This window comes from Rhinopithecus roxellana, chromosome 12 (genome assembly GCF_007565055.1).
Source record: "Rhinopithecus roxellana isolate Shanxi Qingling chromosome 12, ASM756505v1, whole genome shotgun sequence".
Classification (NCBI taxonomy): domain Eukaryota; kingdom Metazoa; phylum Chordata; class Mammalia; order Primates; family Cercopithecidae; genus Rhinopithecus; species Rhinopithecus roxellana.
Window position 1 is genome coordinate 89533510 of NC_044560.1, and position 21600 is coordinate 89555109.

At 43.1% G+C, this 21600-nt stretch overlaps 1 long non-coding RNA gene across 1 annotated transcript; it reads left to right on the top strand.

The window, feature by feature from the left end:
* The first annotated feature begins 8594 nt into the window (after positions 1-8594).
* On the top strand, positions 8595-9880 carry LOC115900674. Its single transcript, XR_004060333.1, has 3 exons — positions 8595-9222; positions 9590-9652; positions 9784-9880. It is a non-coding gene; the product is annotated as an uncharacterized LOC115900674 (long non-coding RNA).
* Positions 9881-21600: the final 11720 nt, after the last annotated feature.

Consider the following 21600-nt stretch of genomic DNA (forward strand, 5'->3'; position numbering starts at 1 on the left):
CAGTTGAGGGGTGAAGTGATTCCACCAGTTGTCATTAACAAAGCTGGGAGACTAAAATCCCGGTCATCAGGTCTTCACTCTCCCCAGGGTTGAGGATCTCCCCTTTCCTCGCACACCAGGAGCCCTTTGTCTGTAGCTCTCTCTCCGCCACCCCAGTATTAGCATGGATTTCTTTTCTTCGTATTTAGTATCACAGTTAATTGTATACAACATCTGGTCTGTACAGAGTCCCTAGAGCAGAAGAGGGTGCTTGTTCCTCTTGACCCTCATTTCTTTTTCTTTTTCTTTTTCTTTTTTTTTTTTTTTTGAGTCGAGGTCTTGCTCTGTCACCAGGCTGGAGTGCAGTGATGTGATCTCTGCTCAGTGAAACTTCTGCCTCCTGGGTTCAGGCAATTCTCCTGCCTCAGCCTCCCGAGTAGCTGGGATTACAGGCACCCGCCACCACACCCAGCTAATTTTTGTATTTTTAGTAGAGACGGGGCTTCACCATGTTGGACAGGATGGTCTCGATCTACTGACCTCCCAAAGTGCTGGGATTATAGGCATGAGCCACTGGGCCCGGCCTTTTGTCCCTAATTTCTATGCAACCCCATCATCACCTTTTGCCATTTGGACTGTTTGCAGTGCACAACACAATCACCTGAATAGATTAAACAAACAAACAAATATGATCAGACTTCATCCCAAGCAAGAATCTCCCCTGGTCAGACTAGGCACCATTTTTGCAGACACCTCCCAAGGTGATTCTGATGTAACCTCTAGATTAAGAACTTCTGCCACAGGAGTTTGTTGTGCTCAGAAAGGGGGAGAGAAAAGGGAGACACAGAGATAAAAAAAAGAAGATGCATAAAATTAACTAGACTGGAGTTACTCCATCTCCGCTTGCTCCCGACTTTAACTCATGTAGCTGTCCTTGGTCAGGTACAAGATCTGCTTCCTCTCTTGTCCCTTGACCACTCGTCCTCTACAAAGCTCAGAAAATGCCTTTTAAAAGACACAAATTGGAATATGTCATTGCCCTGCTTAAACTCACACAGTGGTTTCCATTGTATTTAGAATAAAATATTACTGACCACAGCATGCAGTGCTCTTCTTAGCTCATGCCTACCTGTGTCTTCAACTTCTTTGCACACCTCTCTCTCCCTTTTCCTACTATGCTCCAGCCACACCAGCCTTGTGGTTGTGGAATCTGCTGTTCCTTATGATCCTAGAGCATTTGTCTTAGAAGGTTCTGTCCCAGTTATTCCCAGCATTGGTTCCTTCTGTTTTTTTTGTTTTGTTTTGTTTTTTTAATTTGAGACAAGGTCTCTCTCTATTCCCCAGGCTGGAGTGCAGTGGTGCAATCTCGGCTCACTGCAACCTCCACTTCCTGGGTTCAGGCAATTTTCATGCCTCAGCCTCCCAAGTAACTGGGATTACAGGTGCGTGCCACCACACCTGGCTAATTTTTGTATTTTTAGTAGAGATGGGGTTTCACCATGTTGTCCAGGCTGCTCTCCAACTCCTGACCTCAGGTGATCCACCTGCCTCGGCCTTCCAAAGTGCTGGGATTACAGATATGAGCCACCACACCCAGCCGGTTCCTTCTTGTATTTCTCATATCAGGCCAAATGTCACCTTCTCAAATAGACCCTCCTTGACCTACTAAGCTAAAGTAGCAAGCTCCTCATTCACACTGTCACATGACCCTGCTTTACTGCCTCCGTAGTACTTCTCACTATCTGAAATTATCTTATTTATTTACCTGTTACTTGTCTATTACTACCTCCCATCTGCTAAAAGGCAAGCTCTAGAGATCAGAGATCTTACTTGTCATGCCATTGTTCTATTGTATTTGGTGATTTGCAATGCCTGGCACATGGTAGGGGCTCAATAAAATGTTTGGTAAATGAATGATTCATGTCATTCTTATTGGTGAATGTGCTTTACTTTCTAATAATTCATTCAATAATAGTTCTAGGAACTGGTAGCAAAAAGTGGACATTTTTCATATTTAAATTGCAAAAGAGAAGAAATGTAATTTTACTAATTTCAAGGATATGCTTTGTTAACCAAAATTTCTAAGTAGAAGTTCTAACTATGTTACTTTAATTAGCAGGCAAACCTATCTATAATTAGTACATCAATTATATGCAAATGAAACTGCCAATATCCTTGAATGTGTTTTGTCCCCTTAAGTAGTTGCAACATTCTCCACCTTCACCATGTAATTTTGTTTACAAGACTATTTTGTTTACTAGTCTCTTAATTCATAAACAGTGTAAAAAATAAATATCAGTCTTGCACCAGCTGAATTATCACACATCCCAAATCACTGGAAACCCAGTTATTAAGTGGTGGAATCATCTCTGAATATATGAGTAGTGTAGATAGATTAGTCACAAGCCTGAACTACACTTGGGAAACATAAAGCTTTTGGGGGCCATTACTTTATTCTTGAAAATGTCCAGTACCTTCTTTATTTATTTTTATTCATTTATTTATTTATTTTTGAGATGGAGTCTCACTCTGTTGCCCAGGCTGGAGTGCAATGGTATAATCTTGGCTCACTGCAACCTCTGCTTCCCAGATTCAAGCGATTCTCCTGCCTCAGCCTCCCAAGTAGCTGGGATTATAGGCGCGCACCACCATGCCCAGCTAATTTTAGTATTTTTAGTAGAGATGGATTTTTGCCATGTTAGCCAGGCTGGTCTTGAACTTATGACCTCAGGTGATCCACCCGTCTCAGCCTCCCAAAGTGCTGGGATTACAGGCATGAGCCACCATGCCCGGCCCTAATTTTTGTATTTTTATTAGAGACAGAGTTTCACCATGTTGGCCAGACTGGTCTCGATCTCCTGACCTCAAGTAATCCACCTCCCTGGCCTCTCAAATGTGCTGGGATTACAGTTGTAAGCCACCGTGCCTGGCCCCAGCACCTTCTTTAGACATTGGTGATATCCCTGAGAATGACTTCTTAAGCCACAGTCACTATAAAGGGTCAATTACCAAAGAGGAGATAACCTTTTGTCATTGCAGTTGAAGATCAACTCTTACCAACTGGTACAAGACTCCCAGCCCTTGAGAGCCAGGGATTAACTAAAGATAATCCTCAGAGCTTGCAGACTTTCAGACATACTGGAGTGAGCAGTGGACAATAGAAGAATATGATTTCCCAAAGAGGATCCAAATCAAGGGGGTCGTCAAAACATAAATATATCAAAGAGATATTTGTACACCCTCAGCAGCATTATTCACAATAATCAAGAGGTGGAAGCAACCGAGGTGTCCATCCATGGATGAATGGATAAAAAAAAGTATGGTCTATACATACAATGGAACATTATGCAGCCTTAAAAAGGGAAGAAATTCTGACACATGCTACATCATGGATGAACCCTGATGACATTATGTGAAGTGAAATAAGGCAGTCACATAAAGGCAAATGCTGTATAATTCCATTTATATGAGGTAGCTAAAGTAGTCAAATTCATGGCAACAGAAAGTAAAATGGTGGTTGCCAAGAGCTGGGTAAAAAGGGAAATGAGTTGTTTAAGAGTTTTAGTCTTATAAGATGAAAAATTTCTGGAGATCCACTGCCCAACAAGGTGAATATACTGAACACCACTAAACTTTGCACTTAGAAATGCACTTATGTATACACACATAAATTTTATGTTATTAGAAATTTAAAATATTGAAAATAACTATGTTAGGAATAATTTTAAATATAAAGAAAGCCAACTGTAAGCAAAATTAATAGGATTAGTACTACCGTGTCCTGTCATAAAACTATTCAGACTTTCCAACCCTCAAAAGAAATATTCACATATTTGATTCCTACCAATATTCTACTTATGACAACTTTTCCCAACTTACTGGTTTGGTCACATAATTAATAGTGATTGTTCCCATTAGGGGTTCCAAAATGCTACTGGTTAAGCTTAGAAATATGCTGGTATTTAGTCTTTTGTCTCCAAGAAAATTCTCAATTTTGAAAAGCTCAACATTTTTAAATATAAAGATAAAATGAAATAACATTAAAACTTATGAAAAGAAAAGCTGACATGTCCATCATCTCTCTTCCTAACAATGATTTCCCATTTATTTATTTACCCTTCCAGTTCATTACTGTAGTCATTATATACATACAATTTTGCCTGTGTTTCTTTTTTCATTTGCTATTATACTACAAGTATTTTTCCACATTTTATGTTTTTGTCAAAATTATTATTTTTAATGGCTATATAATATTCCATTGAGTTGATGACCATGATGAGCTTAGCCATTGGCTTATTTTTGAAGAGTCATTTCTGTTCTTCTAATACAGATAAAATAGTTTTGGATATTTAAACCACTCCTGATATACTTAGTGTTTTTAATGATTACTATTAGAGACACTCACAGAGCTGAAAGGACTATGGGATCAATTACCCCTGTTCCTTAGTTGAGGAAGGCTCTGAACCTATACACTGAACAGCACTCATCAGCCTAGTCAGATTTTCCTTGCGGCAAGTTTATGACCCCACGCAATGCTAAGTAGGCTATCGAAATGTGGATAGTTTTGCCTAAACCTTTTTGTGACATTCATTCAAATGGCAGCAATGACATGTTTCTGTTTAAATCCCACATATAACAACATTTGAGTACTTCAGTGAATAAATTCCTCAACTTTCCTGAGTCCTAGGTAATTTTTGGAACCAGAGGATGGATTTGAAGACCAATGTTTACTTGGCTATTTATTTGTTTTAACATTAAAATTAGATTTCATTCATCTGTTTTGAGGTTTTAGCTGATGCTCTTCCTCTCTGCCTGGTATACTTCCCTGCAGCCTCCTTCACCAAGCCTGCTCCTACTCATCTTTTCCATCTCAGCTCAAATGTCACTCCTTTAGAAAAGCTGTCCCTGAAACTTCCTCTCCAACTAAGTCAGTTCCTTCATGATATGTTCTGATAGTTTCCTGAACTTTCCCTTCACTGCATGTATCAGTCCATAATTATATATACTCATGCAAGTATCTGACGTTTGTCTCTCCCTCTAGGTGTAACCTCCATGAGCCAGAGGCTGGGTCTGTTTTGCTCACTGTATCCCAGTCAGTATCTAGCAGATAGTATGTATTAATGCCTGTTGACTGAATTAAATGTCATTAGGGACAATCAGGAGCCGATAGGTTAAGAAAGGGGGAGAGGCCGAGTGCAGTGGTTCACACCTATAATCACAGCACTTTGGGAGGCTGAGGCGGGTGGATCACCTGAGGTCAGGAATTGGAGACCAGCCTAGCAAACATGGTACACACACACACACACACACAAAACGGGGCATGGTGGTGCGAGCCTGTAGTCCCAGCTACTTGGGAGGCTGAGGCAGGAGAATTGCTTGAACCTGGGAGGTAGAGGTTGCAGTGAGCCAAGATCGCACCACTGCACTCCAGCCTGGGTGACAGATGAGACTCTGTCTCAAAAAAAAAAAAAAAAAAAAAAAGGAAAAATGATAGAAAAAAGAAAGGATGAGAAAAGAGCAACCAAAAGACAGAGATCAGCTATCTTAGCATAGTTCGCTTCTCCACATTCAGGAAAAACATTGTGACAGCTTTAACAATCCATAAATCAAAGATTCCACCATAACTTTTCTTTCTAAAAGTAGTCTGGAACTGTCTCCAGTTTCTCCTCCCTTCCCTTCTTTCATAATATGTAGGTGCATAAAGCACCTGTCCACTTCTGCTTTACATGTATTTGTTATGTCTTATCTTTTCTTATAAGATTGCACTTTTAGAAAACAAGGCTTACATCTTCCTTACATCCTATTTGCATGGCCAGCACTTAGGAGATCATATATAGTCAGTAAATGTTAGTTCTTCTTTCCTAAAATTCATATGGAACGTCAAGAGACCCCAAATAACCAAAACAATCTTGGAAAAGAAGAACAAACTTGGAGATCTCACACTTCCTGACTTCAAAACTTACTGCAAAGCTACAGTTCAAAATAATGTGGTACTGGCATAAAGTTAGACATATTAGCCCAGGGAATAGACAGCCCAGAAATAAACCCTCACATATATTGTCAAATGATTTTCAGCAAGGGCATCAAGACCATTCAGTGGGAAAAGAACAGTTTTTTCAACAAATGATTATGAGTATCTTGAATTGGATATCTGCATACAAGAAAATGAAGTTGGACCCTTTACATCATATACAAAAATTAACTCAGAATGGACCCAAAACCTAAATGTAAAAGCTAAAACTATGAAACTCTTAGAAGGAAACACAAGGGAAAAAAGCTTTATGACATAAGCTATGGCAATTATTTCTTCGCTATGATACCAAAGCACAGGCAACAAAAGAAACATAAATAAATTGAACTTCATCAAAATGTAAAACTCCTGTGCATCAAAGGACACACCCAACAGAGTAAAAAGATAGCACACAGAATGGGAAAAAAATATGTGCACATTATATCTCTAAGGAGTTAATATCCAGAATATATAACTAAACCACAACAAAAAAACCCAACCTGATTAAAAAATGGGCAAAGGACTTGACTAAACATTTTTCTAAAGAAGATACACAAATGGCCAATAAGCACATGAAAGGATGCTCAACATCTCTAGTCATTAGAGAGATGCAAGTCAAAACCACACTAAGATACCACCTCACACACATTAGAATAGTGACTGTCAAAAAATTCCAGAAAATAATAAGTGTTGGTGAGAACGTAGAGAGAATTTGCACTGTTGGTGGAAATGTAAAATGATGAAGCTCCTATAGAAAACAATATACTGGTTCCTCAGAAAATTTAACAGGAATTATCATGTGATCAGTAATTCCACTTCTGGGTACATACACAAAAGAATAGAAAGCAGGGTCTTGCACATATATATCTGTACATCCATATTCACAACAGCCTGATTCTCGGTAGCCAAAAAGTAGAAGCAACGCAAGTGTCCATTGACAGATGAATGGATAAGCAACACGTAGTATATATATATAAAACGGAACATGAATTCGTCTTAAAAAGGAAGGCAATTCTCCATGCTACAACATGGATGAACTTTGAGGGCATTTGCCAAGTCAAATAAGGCAGTCACAAAAGGACAAATACTGTATAATTCCTCATATTCCACTTATATGAGGCACCTAGAGTAGTCAAATTTATAGACAGAAAATAGAATGGTAGTTGCCAGGAGCTGAGGATAGGGAGAAATGGGAAGGTGTTTAATGGATACAGAGTTTCAGTTTTGCAAGATGAAAGGAGTTTTATGGGTAGTGGTGATGTTTGCACAACAATGTGAACATAATACCACTGAACTGTATATTTAAAATGGTTAACATGATAAATTTTGTTATGTGTATTTTATCCCAATCTAAAAAAAATTAGTTCCTTCTCTATTAATTTCTATGATGAAACCTCTCAGAGCCTGGAATGGCGCCTTGTGTCTAGCATGCATCAATAAATGTGTAAGCAAATAGATGACCAGATCCAGAGTTGGAAGCTACCTTTGGTGAAACCCTCTACCCAGCCTGAATCCTTCCAGGTTGTAGGACACTCACTACCTCTTAAAGCATGTCATTTCTTCTTCATTAGAAAATTCTTCTTCACACCACCTTTAAGCTGAAATATGACTTCCCTGTAATATTTCCCCTTCCTCAGTGATCATAACTCTGCCTTCCCGGCCCAGAGAGAACAGGTCAAATTTCTACCTCATCTGATCACCTTCATGCAATAAAAGACAGAGCTCTGTGCACTGGGAGGGTTAAAGCCTCACCCCAAATGCATCTTCTCCTGCAGAGAGACAGTCCTTTTGCAGTTAAATCACACTAAAAATCCTCAAGAGGAATATCTGTTCCTGGTTTATTCCAAAGATGCACTAAATGGCAAGAACATGGAGGCGACACATGGACCCGAAGGAGTCTCCCTGTGGGAGGGGACTCCATCTCTGAAGAACAAGAACTATTTATCTTGGAGTAGAGAAATCTCTGAATGAGACACCACCTGTCTTGAAGACGATTCTATGGCAGAGGAAGCCTTATTCTGGGTCTAAGTCCATAGGATATAAGTTACAGCAAAGCAGATTTCAACTCAATTATTTAAAAAAGACTCTAAAACTGCAAGTACATAAAAACTCACAGAACAGTAGTAACTGTAGGAATCATTACTATTAGGCCCCAGCTTGAACTTCATCGCCCTTTTGAATTCAGAAAATAAATACACACATGTACACGTACACACACCCCACATGTCACACCAGGCATTGTGGCACTGTCCATGCCTGACATAAAACATTCTAGAAGTATTTCTGTTTTAATGCAGATACACATAGCACAACTAGTTTCAAAATTAAACAACAATGAAAACTGTCGCTACTGACAAGGAACTATGCAAAGACTTTCAGTCTCAGGCCCTTGCTCACTCAGGAGTACCTTGAGACCTGTTTCTTCCTGTTCAGCTGCAGTCACGGTTCTAACCTGGTTCTTCTCACGACTGGTATCCTCTGACCTTTTATGTCCTGGCAATGACTTCTATGCATTTTGGCAGTAACTGTCTGAATCTCTGATTCAACCCTGATCGCAGGCTCTCGGTCTTTCTCTCTCCTTTCGTTCTTTCCTCGGATGGCCGCGGCTTCTGCCGCCTCTACCCTTCCTGGAGCAACCCGTGCTTTTCAAAAATGGCCATGCCGAAGGGGAACTAACACTCCCAGCCTGGAGCAGGTCTTGTCAATCTGATTTTTAAATGATGGAGGAGGAGATTTGAGGACAAAGCTCATGGTGGCATTACCGCTATCAGGGACGCTGCAAAGACCAAGTGAAAAGGGGAAAAGGCTCTTCTGAATGTGAGCACATTCACAGACTCTGAGGACAGAGAGGTATTTAAAGTGAACTGGAACAAACCTGCAACATCCGGTGCGTTCTGCCTTCAAAAATAGCTGCCAGTTAGAAAGGGTTATTTACATATTGATTTCATGCTAACTTTGTAATGGAATGTGCTGCCTGCCTGCCTGCCTGAGACCTAACAACTGTCATCATAATTTTTTCTAAAAATACAGTCAGAGAAAAACACTCATTGAACCCTCCACTGGAAAGTGACTGCAAAAGACCCCCGATCCCAAACCTGCTTGACAGACCACCGCCAAGGGCAGGGACACTCAGCCACTGTAACCGAGAAACATTTCACAGCGGCAGCTGGCCCCTCCCTTCTTCCAACCAGCCAATATTTTTTGTCTTTCTAGAAAACCTGTCTTGGTCAAAGGTAAGAGTGCCGGGGAGTAGGGGTATGCCTCCCTGGAGCAGAGCAGCCTTTGTAGAAACTCCAGCCGGCCTCTCTTCAGAAATAATGGATGAGAAAGGGGCCCGAGTGGCCTACCAGCCCCAGTGCTCCATCCTGGGAGCATTTCTGCCACGGTTTCTCCCGGCATCTCTCTACCAAGGATCCCCACTTCTCGCGCCTCCTAATAGCCAGCTTCTAGAGATTCTCACTTGGGCTGTTTCCGAACCCCTCCCCAACTCACCCCACCCCCACCCCAGGTTTGTCTCTGTGGATCCTACAGAGCTGAGCCCAGGCAGTTCTGTCGTCGCTCCCGAGTGCAATATTAGCAATTTAAATGCATCTTTGCCAGGCCTGATGGAGCTGATTCGGTTGTGATCCTGGGCATATGGATGGCATATTTGCTGCGAGCTAGGTGAGACGCGTCCCAGAAGGGCCGCTGCCAGCCCCCGCAGCCGCCTTCTCCTGCTCCCGGGCGGCTGGGGCTGGCCGCGGAGCCGAGAAACCGGCCAGATCCAGGGTAACTGCGGCCCACTTTGTTTCCAGCTGGCCCCCGCTGCTGGGGACAAATCTTTCATTCATGAACAGGGGCTTGTTAGGCCAACTCCGGACTCTAAAGCCACTTAATTAAATTGTGGAAAGTTCCTTGGTCTGGGTGGGAAATTTGCACACAAAGACCCGGGGTCCTCGCTCCCTCCATCCGGGAGCGCCGCCACAAAACCCGGCCCGGTCTCCCCCCGGGCCCGCGCCCCTGCCCCTCCGCTCCCCGCGCCCCCTCCACCGCTGCCGCGGCAGCGAAAGCGGCGCCCCCTCATTAGAGGGCAGTTTGTTAGGGAATGTTTTCCCAGCGATTCACTGACGGGCCTTTCATTCCTCCCTCCGCAATCAAGGGCGGCAAGTGCAGCCTGAGAGCCCTCCACGGCCTGATTGCTGAAAGAATTTCCAAAAGGAAAGAGTGTAAACAGGTACATTGAAAAAGCCTCTTTTCAACAATTATGTAAACATTCCAAACACTATTTGAAAACTTTCACAGTGGAACTGTCAAGTCGGAGCATTCTTGTTTAATTGCACGGGCACAATGGTGGCTCTGGGGCTACCCCAGCTTTCCCCAGACCCTGCAGAACTTAGCGGGACGTGGGGGGCCCGAAGATAAAGAAGTCACAGGGAGACAAGTGCGCTTCACTCTCCGGCCCACGGCATCTTTCCCTGTGTGTTCTTGCTTCCTTGGCCTCCAGAAGAACACCCTGGAAACAGGGAGGCGCCTTCTTTCTCCTGGCTGGATTTCTCCAGGACTTGGGCCCCTGGTCTGCACAGAGGGTCGGTTGATAATCGGGATGCAACTAGATGGAAACTTCTGTGTCATTTAAGGGTTTCTCCAAAGCACCAAATGACCATTCTGAGATACCAGGCAAATTGTTGGCAACGTTTTCCCTCCCCGTTAGAATGTTACTGGCTGGCCTCTCCGACCTCTCCTTTTCTGACTCTAGGTTGCTACTGGCCAAAAGTTTCCTCCTTTTCCATGCAGCTCAAAGTCTGCTGATTCACTAACTTAACTACCAATGACCCTGATTACTTTACTAGGAGTTGGAAGAGTTTAGGCCACACATGCAAACCGCTTAATCTGGTATTTCATGGAGACACCGAGGTCTCAGTTCACTTTTATACATATTTTTCTCGGAATCTGTTTAGCCAGTCTCCAGTCATTTGGGGTCTGGTCACCCTGTAACCACCAAGGCTTGCAGGTTGTATCTGAATAGGAACCGTGGTTGCGACAAGTGGGATGTGATTTGTTTCCATTTTTGTTTTTTTAAAACTCTATTTTGTTAAAAGCTGGGGAGGGGGCAGTGTAAATATTCAACAGGAAGGGATTGGCATATCAACACAATGAAGTCTTACAAATGTGTAATATGAAGGCCATGTAAAGATATGGAAAATATTTATAAAACAACATAAAAAAAGAAGCCACAAAATCCGCACTGTACTGGCAAATGCAAGAAAACATGTCTGTATGTGGCAAAGGACTAGAAAGGACATGCCAGAATGAAAACACGTGTTCTGGGGAATGGAAGTACCAGCACGTTTTACTTCCCAAGCATATATCTTTAATGTTGTCACATTGTTTTGTCAAGACAAGGTCTGGGAATGCTGGAAAGCACCTGTGTACATACAGGGTTGCACATAAAAGGCCACCCCAGTAGCCCGCAGGGAGAAATACACACCAGCCCACAGCACTCTGCATCCCTACCAAGGATGTAGATCAGAGCTTCCAGGTAAATTCCTCAGGTCTAAAGAGGAGCTAAGGCTTGCTTGCTTGCTGAGTCCCCAGGAGGCAGACACAGAATCAAAACTACAAGATAAATCAGATATGTGTTTTGTAGAAATGGTTATGCTCAACAGGGTTACTGGCAAAGCAGGGGCCAGAGAGAAAATAACTTATCTCCATCCCAGGGGTTCCACTGAACACAGCAGAGGCTCAAAGAGTGAATGTGTCTATTTCCTAGGCTTATTCCATTTGACTAAAGTCAGCACTTACTATGCATCTACTCTGTGCCACAGTCTGTTCTACATGCTGGCCCTGTGAGGCCACAGAGTAATTTTAATCCCAAAAAGTTAATTCGTAATGAAGTGTAGAACCAACATCTTTAAAAATGTGTGTGAGTTAACTGAATTTTTACAAGGGTGCCAAGACAACTCAATGGGGGAAAGAATAGACTTTTTAACAAATGACACTGGGATAACTGGATAGCCATATAAAAAAGAATGCTTTTGGACCCCTACCTCACACCATATACAAAATTGCCTCGAAATGGATCAAAGGCATAAATGTAAGAGCTAAAACTACAAAACTCTAAGAAGAAAACAGACATAAACCTTTATGACCTTAGAGTAGTCAATGGTTTATTAGATAAGACACCACAAAGCATAAACAACAAAAGAAAAAATAGGTAAATTAGACTTGATCAAAATTTGAAATTTTTTACTTCAAAGGACACTATCAAGAAAGTAAAAAGACAACTCATGGAATAGGCAAAACTATTTGCAAATCATACATCTGATAAGATTATTCAGGATATATAAAGAACTCTTACAATGCAACAATAAAAGACAAATAACCCAATTAAATAATGAGCAAATAATCTGAATAGGTATTTGTTCAATGGAGGTAACAAATTAAACAAATGCACAATAATCAAATAAAGGGATGCTCAACATAATTAGTTATTAAAGAAAGGCAACTAAAAACCACAGTGAGATACTACTTCACACCCACTAGTATAGCTATAATCAAAAAGATAGACAATGAGAAATGTTGGTGAGGATATGGAGAAACTGGAACTCTCAATGCTGATGGAGATGTAAAATGATATAGCCATTATGGAAAACAGTTCAACAGTTTCTCAAAAGGTTAAACACACAGTTAGCCTATGACCTGGCAATTGCAACCAAGATAATTGAAAACATATGTCCACACAAAACTTGGACATAAATGTTCACAGTGGCATTATTCATAATAGCCAAGAATTATAAACAACCTAAATGTTCATCAACTAATCAACTGACAAACAAAATGTGTCATGTCCATACAATGGAACATTATTCAGCCATTAAAAGGAGTGAAGTACTGATTCATGCTGTAAGCAAGACACACAAAAAAAGCCACACATTATAGCATTTTATTTCTATGAAATATCCAGAATGCAAATCCATACAGACAAAGTAGATTAGTGGTTGCCAGGGGCTGGGGAGAAGTGGAAAAGGAAAGTGACTACAAAAGGGTACAGGGTTCCTTTTGTGAGTGGGAAGAATACTCTGAAATTAGATAGTAGTGATGGTTGTACAGCCCTGTGACTATACCTAAACCACTCAATTGTACATTTCAAAAGGTATATTAGTCCGTTTTTACACTGCTGATAAAGACATACCTGAGACTGGGCAATTTACAAAAGAAAGAGGTTTAACTGACTTACAGTTTCATGTGGCTGAGGAGGGCTCACAATCAGAAAGTAAGGAGGAGCAAGTTACATCTTATATGGATGGCAGCAGGCAAAGAGAGAGCTTGTGCAGAGAAACTCCCATTTTTAAAACCATCAGATCTCATGAGACTCATTCACTATCATGAGGACAGCATGGGAAAGACCTGCCCCCAAGATTCAGTGATTCATTCATCTCCCACCAGGTCCCTCCCACAACATGTGGGAGTTATGGGAGCTACAAGATGAGATTTGGATAAGGACACAGAGCCAAACCATATCAAAAGTATACATTTTATGGTATGGGATATACCTCAGTTTTGTTTTGAAAGGTCTGCAAACTATAAAGCACCACTCACAATACAATTTCTGTAGCAGAGCAAGGGGTATTACACGAAGTTCAGAATGCTCATCTGCCTAATTAATTCCCGAGACCCTTCTCAGTCTTCATGGCAGTAGGTCACCAGGATAAGCTGGCCATGGTGGGTGGTCTGTGCCAGGCCTCGGGAGCCTAACTGGGGCTTCTGTGTGCCCCTGGTCCTCCAGAAGGAACTGGGGCACATGCATTCTGGATCTGCTGAGCCCTACTAGGACAGGAGAATGAAGACATTACAAATAATCCTGCCTGGAAAAGCCCACACAGACTGGAAGGCTGAAAACATGGAGTCCAAAGCAGAGGGCTTGGGCTAGAATTCCAGGAACAGAGACTCAGCAAGTGATCCTGAGCAGACACCACCCCTCCTTTAGTCCCCTAATTTCTTTCATCAGGTTAGGCCACATTGTGTCGTGAGACTCTTTTTTTTTTTTTTTTTTTTTTGAAACAGAGCCTTGCTTTGTCACCCAGGCTGGAGTGCAGTGGCACAGTCTCGGCTCACTGCAACCTCTGCCTCCTGGGTTCAAGCGATTCTCGTGCCTCAGCCTCTCACGTAACTGGGATTACAGGCACCCGCCACCACATCTGGCTGATTTCTGTATTTTCAATAGAGACGGGATTTCACCATGTTGCTCGGCTGGTCTTGAAGCCTGACCTCAAGTGATTCACCTGCCTCAGCCTCCCAAAGTGCTGGGATTACAGGCGTGAGCCACTGTGCCTGGCCTGTGCCTTGAGGTTCTGATGAGAGGCTCTTCCTCTCATTCTGTGGCTCTGCAATAGCAACCAAAGCCGGTAGGGTCCCTAGACTCCAAGCACAGCCCTGCTAAAGGAGAGGCCTTTTGCTTCCCTGGGACAGGCCTGCTGCAGTGACTGGTTTGGGGCCCCAGGAGTGGCACTGGTTTCAGACTGCTTCCAGGCCGTGGGTCCACCCACACCCTATTGGCTTCCCGAGCCACATCCCTGGATTCTACCTCAGGTTTTGAACCTGGTTCTCTACATGAGCCTGATTTTGAACCTCTGGTTCTCTGTATGAACTGCTTACTATGGCTGCAACCAGAATCCAGCCTACACTTCAGATCACCGCAGAAGTCCCATCTGTTTTTGACCATAGTCTTCTGAACTCTGGCCTAGCCTGACCAGAGTGGCTGGTACTTAGTGCTCGGAAGGAGCCTGGGCTCCAGCTCATGCGTACATGAAGGTAACCTGAGTTAGAGTCTATGTCAACTGACCTTAGGCTATGTCTCTGACCTCCTTCCCAGTATTCCCACCTTCCTTCATCCCACTCTGACCACACTGGCCTCCTTGTGTGTTCTTGAATAGGTCAAGCAGGTCCCATTTCAGGGCTGGAACAGTTCCCTCCCTAGTCCCATGGCTGGCTTCCTCACTTCATTCAGTTCTCTGCTCACATATAACCTTCTTGCAGTAGTTGTCTCTGACCACCCTTATAAAATAGCACCCCTGTCACATTCTGTCCCTGTATCCTGCTTTACTTTTCCTTCTTTATGTGCTTTTGGTCTGTAACCCTCCCAGAACGGAAGCTCCATAAGGACTGGACTTTGTTTTGTCCACTGCTGTATCCTGAGCACCTAAGAGTGCCTGGCACCTAGCTGGCACTGGATACATATCTGCTAATAAATGAATGAATGATCGAGTAAATGAATGAACAAATGAATATTTTGTCCCATTGGAAGCTAACAACTAACAGTGAGAATAGCATATTATGGCTTTTCTCTGACTCTGAGAAATTGAAAGCACAAGAACAATAAATGACTTTTCTATGTTTGCAAAGAGTTGGGGTGAAAAAAGAACTTGGAGAGGGTGGGCCTTGGTGCCCACTCCATGACTGGAAAGCCATCCTTTCTACTCTGTGTGAAATACCCTGTTTGGAGACATCCTGTATGATTTACAGAAGAACAGCAGAGCCCATGAAGCCAGCCCAGGGCTGGAACAGGAGCAGGATCTAAAGAGCTAACAGAGCTTCTACAGGGAGGAGCTCAGAAGTGTCTCAGCACCTGCTGTGCAAATGGCCCAGGGTATGCCTTCTATCAAGCAAGCCCTCAGAGACAGACTGCTATGAATACACCTGGGACCATGCTCTACCTTGCTGGTCCTTGAGCAGGTCAAAGAGTCTTTGGAAATTCCAGAGCATGAATCCAGAACGCCTATGTCCTAGGTCTAGCCCCCACCACCCCTCACATTTAGGACAATAGGACAAGGATGTCTGTGCTGACTACCTTAGAAAGGGAACTAAAACACCTACGTAACGTGTTTCAAACAATAGGTCACATGGATGGGCCCCTGCCTTCATTTGGAGAGGTGAGGTGGGGCTGTGGAAACGTCACTGGGTTTGGAGATTTTTGTTGAAGTTCCAGTTCTCATCACTTGCAAGCTCTGTGAGGGACAAGCCTCCTAATTCTTCTGAACCTTTATTTTCTCAACCATTATATTCTCAACTAATAAACCTCACCTCACAGGGATGCTGTGAGGATTTCAGGAACTGAAATTTCATAGTCAGCTGAAGGTCAATGTGATCTGTTGGAGTGTGATATGTTTTGTGCACCTGACGAGCTTAGGAATTCATATGAATAATAAAAGAAGAAGGAAACTAACCAATCAAAACTGAGAACACTCTCTGTGCCTCAATTTTCTCATCTGCAAAGTGGGAGTAATAGAGCCTATCACACAGGATAGTTGTAAAATGCAACATATAGAAAGTGCGTTTATATATGTTGCATGGTAACATATGGTGCATGGTAAGCTCTTAGTAGAGGTTAACTATTACTGTTGTTGCTATTATTAGGACTGTCATGTACCAGCATTCTATTCTATAAATAATAAAATATCAACAATGAGATATTGACAAATGAGTCTCTGCTCCAGGCAATGTCGATTATCCATTCCCCATTTACTCTCCATCCCAGGGGGCCTGTCAGGAAGGAATGACTAATTCGACATTTTAGCTCCTTCCCTGAACATCTCAACCAAAAACTGGTTTCGGTTTCTATATGTAAAAAGCATTTAAGGACTAAAACATTATATTGCCTTTCCATGACAAGAAAAGTTTGCTGATTTACATCTCTGTGTGAATCAGTAAGGAAATAGGAAGCCGCGAAATAACTGGTTTAATAAAAGTTAACTGCTCATGAGGTGTCCAGCCTAGTAATGCCAATAATCTTTGGAGGAAAGGACAAATGCCTGCACCCACAGGTTGCTTTTAACTATAGAAGAAGGACAGATGCATTCTCTGTGCATCAGAAGACAAAGCTAGGGTCAGGCCTGCAGATAAAAAAAAAAAAAAAGCAGATTGCCGTTCAATATTAAAAAGTACTTTCTACCAAAATAGCTGCCTGGAAATGTAATGGCCTGACTCAGGAGGCAGGGTGTTCCCTGTCACTGGATGTGATGAAGTGGAGACTTCTGCTGCAGAGGAGATGAATACATTGGATAAAGGTCTGAGTTACATTACTTTTAAGGTTCCTTCCAATTCTAAGATTCTGTGGCTCTCTACATCCATAAATTACCTACATAGGAGAGAAGAAAGCCACCCTGGTCCGAATCTCAGATCATGTTTATATGCACAGAAAACTAAAGGTGTTCATGGTGACTTTTGCCTACTTCCATTGCACCAGCCAAAGGAATATAAGGACCTCTTTCCTTCCCCCTCCAATTGAGGAATCAGAGCTTTGTCTCTCCCCCACAGGAGGCCTTCTGTCACCACACCCTCCCTGCAGGTGAGGAATACTTAGAAGGCCATGGTTCTGCTGCTCAGCCCAGCTCAGCTGGGTACCACTTCATTCATTCCACAAACGCTTCGTGAGCATCTATTTTTGTTTTTGTTTTTGGTTGTCATTGTTATTGTTTTTCCAGATACTATGCTGGGTGCTGGGGATACTGAGTCAAATAAGATACGATCCCTGCCCTCAGAAAACCTATAGAATGATGGGACATCCATGAAAGTCAATTGGATGTCATAGTATGGTGTCATTGAGGCAGATAAAAGGTGCTCTGAGGAGGGATATCTAACCTGGACTGGAAAGGCTTCCTGGATGAGGTGACTCAGGCTGAATTTCAAGGGGAACCGTAAGAGTTAGCTAGAACAGTGCTGTCCAGTGGAATCTTCTGTAGTGATGGCAATGTTCTATGATCTACTTATACAGTACCTACTAGCCACGTGAGGTAACTGAGCACTTGAAATGCGGCTCATGCAACTGGGGAACTGAACTGTTCATTTTATTAAAGTTAAAATGTGTCTATATTGGCCAGAATAGATAGGCAAAGGGTGAGAGAAGGCTGTTACAGATAAAGGACAAAGAACAGAAGTGTGCAAGGGCACAGCACCTGGAAGGCATGACGAGGCAGCCAGTGAGGGGCCAGAGGAAGGGGTCTGTGGGCCTGTGGTGGGGGATGGGATAGAGACTGGTCAGCAGCCAGCTCCTGAAAGTCCTGGTGTGTGAAGCTAAAGACTTTGAACTTCCCATTTATCCTGAACTTCTTATTTTTTTTTCTTTAGTGACGGGGTCTTGCTCTGTCATCCAGGCTGGAGTATAGTGGTGCAATCACAGCTCACTGCAGCCTCAAACTCCTGGGCTCATGAAACCTGCCTGCCTCAGCCTCCCAAAGTGCTGGGATTACAGGTTTGAGCCACCAAGCCTGGCCCTAAGGTTTTAAGTAGAGAATTATAAAGTTACATTTGTGTTTTAGAAATATCACTGCAACAACAGTGTGGAGAATGGATTGTGGGAGAGGCCGTGGGCCAGGGGAACAGCTTGAGGAGGCTGCTGAGAGCCGGAGCTGCTGAATGGCTCACAACAGAGCTAAGCAGGGGCAGTGGGAAAGAAAAGGATGAGGGCCCCACTCTGATCTGACTCGGGACTTCTATTGCTGATCAGACCTACTGATGGGGCGAGGACACAGCTGGGATGAGACCCCACCCAGGTTCCTGGCCTAGAGGGCAGGTGGATGCCATGGTATGGAACTCCCAGGGAGGGGGATTGTGGGCAGAGTCACTAAGGGCATGTGTATTGAGTCATCAGAAGAGAGCACAGAATGGAGCCCTGGAGAAGGGAGACATTTAAAAGGTGGACCAAGAAAACAAGTCCACGAAGGATACAGGAAAAAAAAAAAAAAAAATCAGAGAGGCAAAAAGAAATCCAGAAGATGAGTGTCACAGAGACAGGGTAGAGAGAGTTTCTAGGGAGGAGTAGTCAAGAGTGTCAAATGCCATATGAGCATTAAAAGGGTGACAGTGAACTTAGCAATTAGGAGGCGAGGGTGGGGTGGGAGCAAATTTAGTGGAGCACTGGGGGTCTTAACATTGATCTGGATTTGACAAATGAGACTTGTTTCTTCCTGAGATCATCTGCTCCCTGGAGACACAGGGCCCAGTGGCTTTTAAACATTTTTGAGTCACAAATGCCTTTGACAATCTAATGAAAGCTATGTCTTCTGTCTCCAGGAAACTTCACCGACAAATAAAATGCTGTGTTTCATTTCAAGGACCCCCTAAAGCTCATCCACGAACCCCCTGGTTTTAAAAAAGTCAAAATTACTTAGTTCCTATTTGCTGAGTTCTGGCTGCAGAGATCTGAATTCTAACCAAATCATCTGCTTCCTGGGAATCTAAACCTAGACAGAAATCTTCAATTCCTCCATCTCCTGGGGCCCTCTAGCCTCAGCTCCAGCCTGGTTCATTCACATTTCCAGGCTTATTGTCCTGCTTCCTGTCAATCAACTCTAAATCATTACACAAATTAACATCTCTAAAGCCCACCTCAGCAGCCTCTGCCTGGATATGTGTAACTAGTGTTTCCCAGGGTTCTCAGCCTGGGGTACAAAGGGGTCACTACAGCAGTTATAGAACTGGGAGAATTGCCTGCCACCCCTGCACAATGCCAGTGGGTGGAGCAAGGCTTTCCTCTGACATTTGAGGGCTTGTAGCCCAGGACCACGTGTCACTGTCCCTTCCCACCAAACATCTTGGTTCACAGACCTCTTTTGGCCCTCTCTTCTAGTTTTCAAACATACCTAGGTATAAATGAATTCGCTGAAGTTTCAAAGCTTGTTCCCAGTTTAGGGGATACCCCCAGAAGAAAGGTAAAATCAATGTGTTTTTTCAGAAGAAAAGAGGGAGAATGGCTGGAGATACAGAAAGAAGGGAGGCAGACAGGCAGGCAGGAGGAAGGAAGGGAAGAAGAAAGAAAGGAAGGAAGGAAGGAAGGAAGGAAGGTAGGAAGGAAGGGAGGGAGGGAGGGAGGGAGGGAGGGAGAGAAGGAAGAGGGGTCATCTTGTTGTTAAATCTTGGATCTTAAATCAACCTTAGTTGTAAAACCTTTACAGAGTAAAGTTGCCAAAATCCCACTCACAATTCTGCTATTACCACAACTAATGATAATAATAACAGCCACAACCTCACATGTTACTGTTCTGTGTGTTTTTTTTTAATAAAAAAATGTATACAGTTAAGGTGTACAATGAGATGTTTGATATACATACACATAGTGGAATGATTACTGCAGTCAAGCAAATTAACGTATTCATCTCACATAGTTACAGTGTGTGTGCATGCACACGCACACGTGTGTGTGGTGAGAGCACCTGAAATCTACTCTCAGCGAATTTCCAGTATCCAGCACAGTATTATTAAGTACAGTCATCATGCTGTGCAGTAGCTCTCTAGACATTCGTCCTACATAACTACAACTTTGCACCCTTTGACCAATCTCTCCCCATTTCCCCACCTCCCTGCCCCTGGTAACCATGGTTCTCCTGCCTCCTGGACAGAGGAGAGTCCCCTAGCAGAACTAAAGTGAATGGCAATTCTAGCAAGCTTACACTTGGCTACTTTTCCTGAAAGCTTGGGAAAGCCAGCAAACTCCCCCATAAATCCACCCTAAACAAATTCACACATGAATTCCAGAATGCTATCTGTTACAACTTACAGTTGCGTCAATACAGGATGGAGCTCCCCAGACGGTGCTGGCTGTTGAGTGCTGCAGCGAGTGCGATATTGGCCCTTTAGATTTCACAGACACCCTCTCCAAGTACAAACACACACTCACACACACACAGACACATGCGCGCCTACTCCATCGCGGGCTGTGTGGTGTGTGCAGTCAGCAGCCGTGTGGAGAATGTGAAATCACACCTCGCTCTCCTTCCGAGGCAGTGAGATCTTTATTGGTTTGGGAACTGCAACAGTTTGCGTGCTGAGAGGGTGCAGGAGGTTTCCAAGCACCCCATGTGGAGTTTGGTGCTTTGGCACCGTTCACATGGTTCCCATTTTGCCAGATCCTTTCTAGAGGCTCCTTCCGCACAGCCTGGGGAAGGCCCTCAACAGAACATAATGTAAATCTGTGGCTCTTGTTAGTGTTCTTAAAGATAATACATAGGTTCGTTCAACATTTGACAGTTCACACAGATTATTTCTATTTCTTACCCTGTTTGCTGCTCAAGAGGCACTAGGAGGGATCCCACACAGGAATTATTGACCCTGGTTTGTAGGGGAGGAAAGTGAAGTGCAGAGAAGTCAAATAACTTGCTCAAGGTCAAGTACAAAGAAGTCAAATGACTTGCCCAAGATATTAAGTGGCAAAGCTGAAACCAAAATCCGGGCTTCGAGATCAGGGGCCTTTCCCCTGACTCGCCCTTATCATAATCATAATCTTAAGCTATCTTTACATTTATTGGTAACTTTACAGCACAAAAAGTCACCTACAGAATTCCATATGGTGTTTCATTCTGCTCCTTGAATTAATACTAAGACTATGTAACATTTTCTATTTATTGCACACAGATCTTTATTGTCCTCTCAAGCCTAAGAATTAGGGAACTGTTAGCTAGAAATGAATTTGTGTTTTATGGCAACACTGATAAAATACTGTTGGAGAGCAAGTGATGATGTCATCATGTGGCCTCGGGTTTCAGCTTCACTATTCTATTCGCATGACCTTGAGCAATTCTCTTCATATAAACAAGGGAAAAGTTACAGTCAGTGGGCTCCAGAGACATGATCTTAGGTTG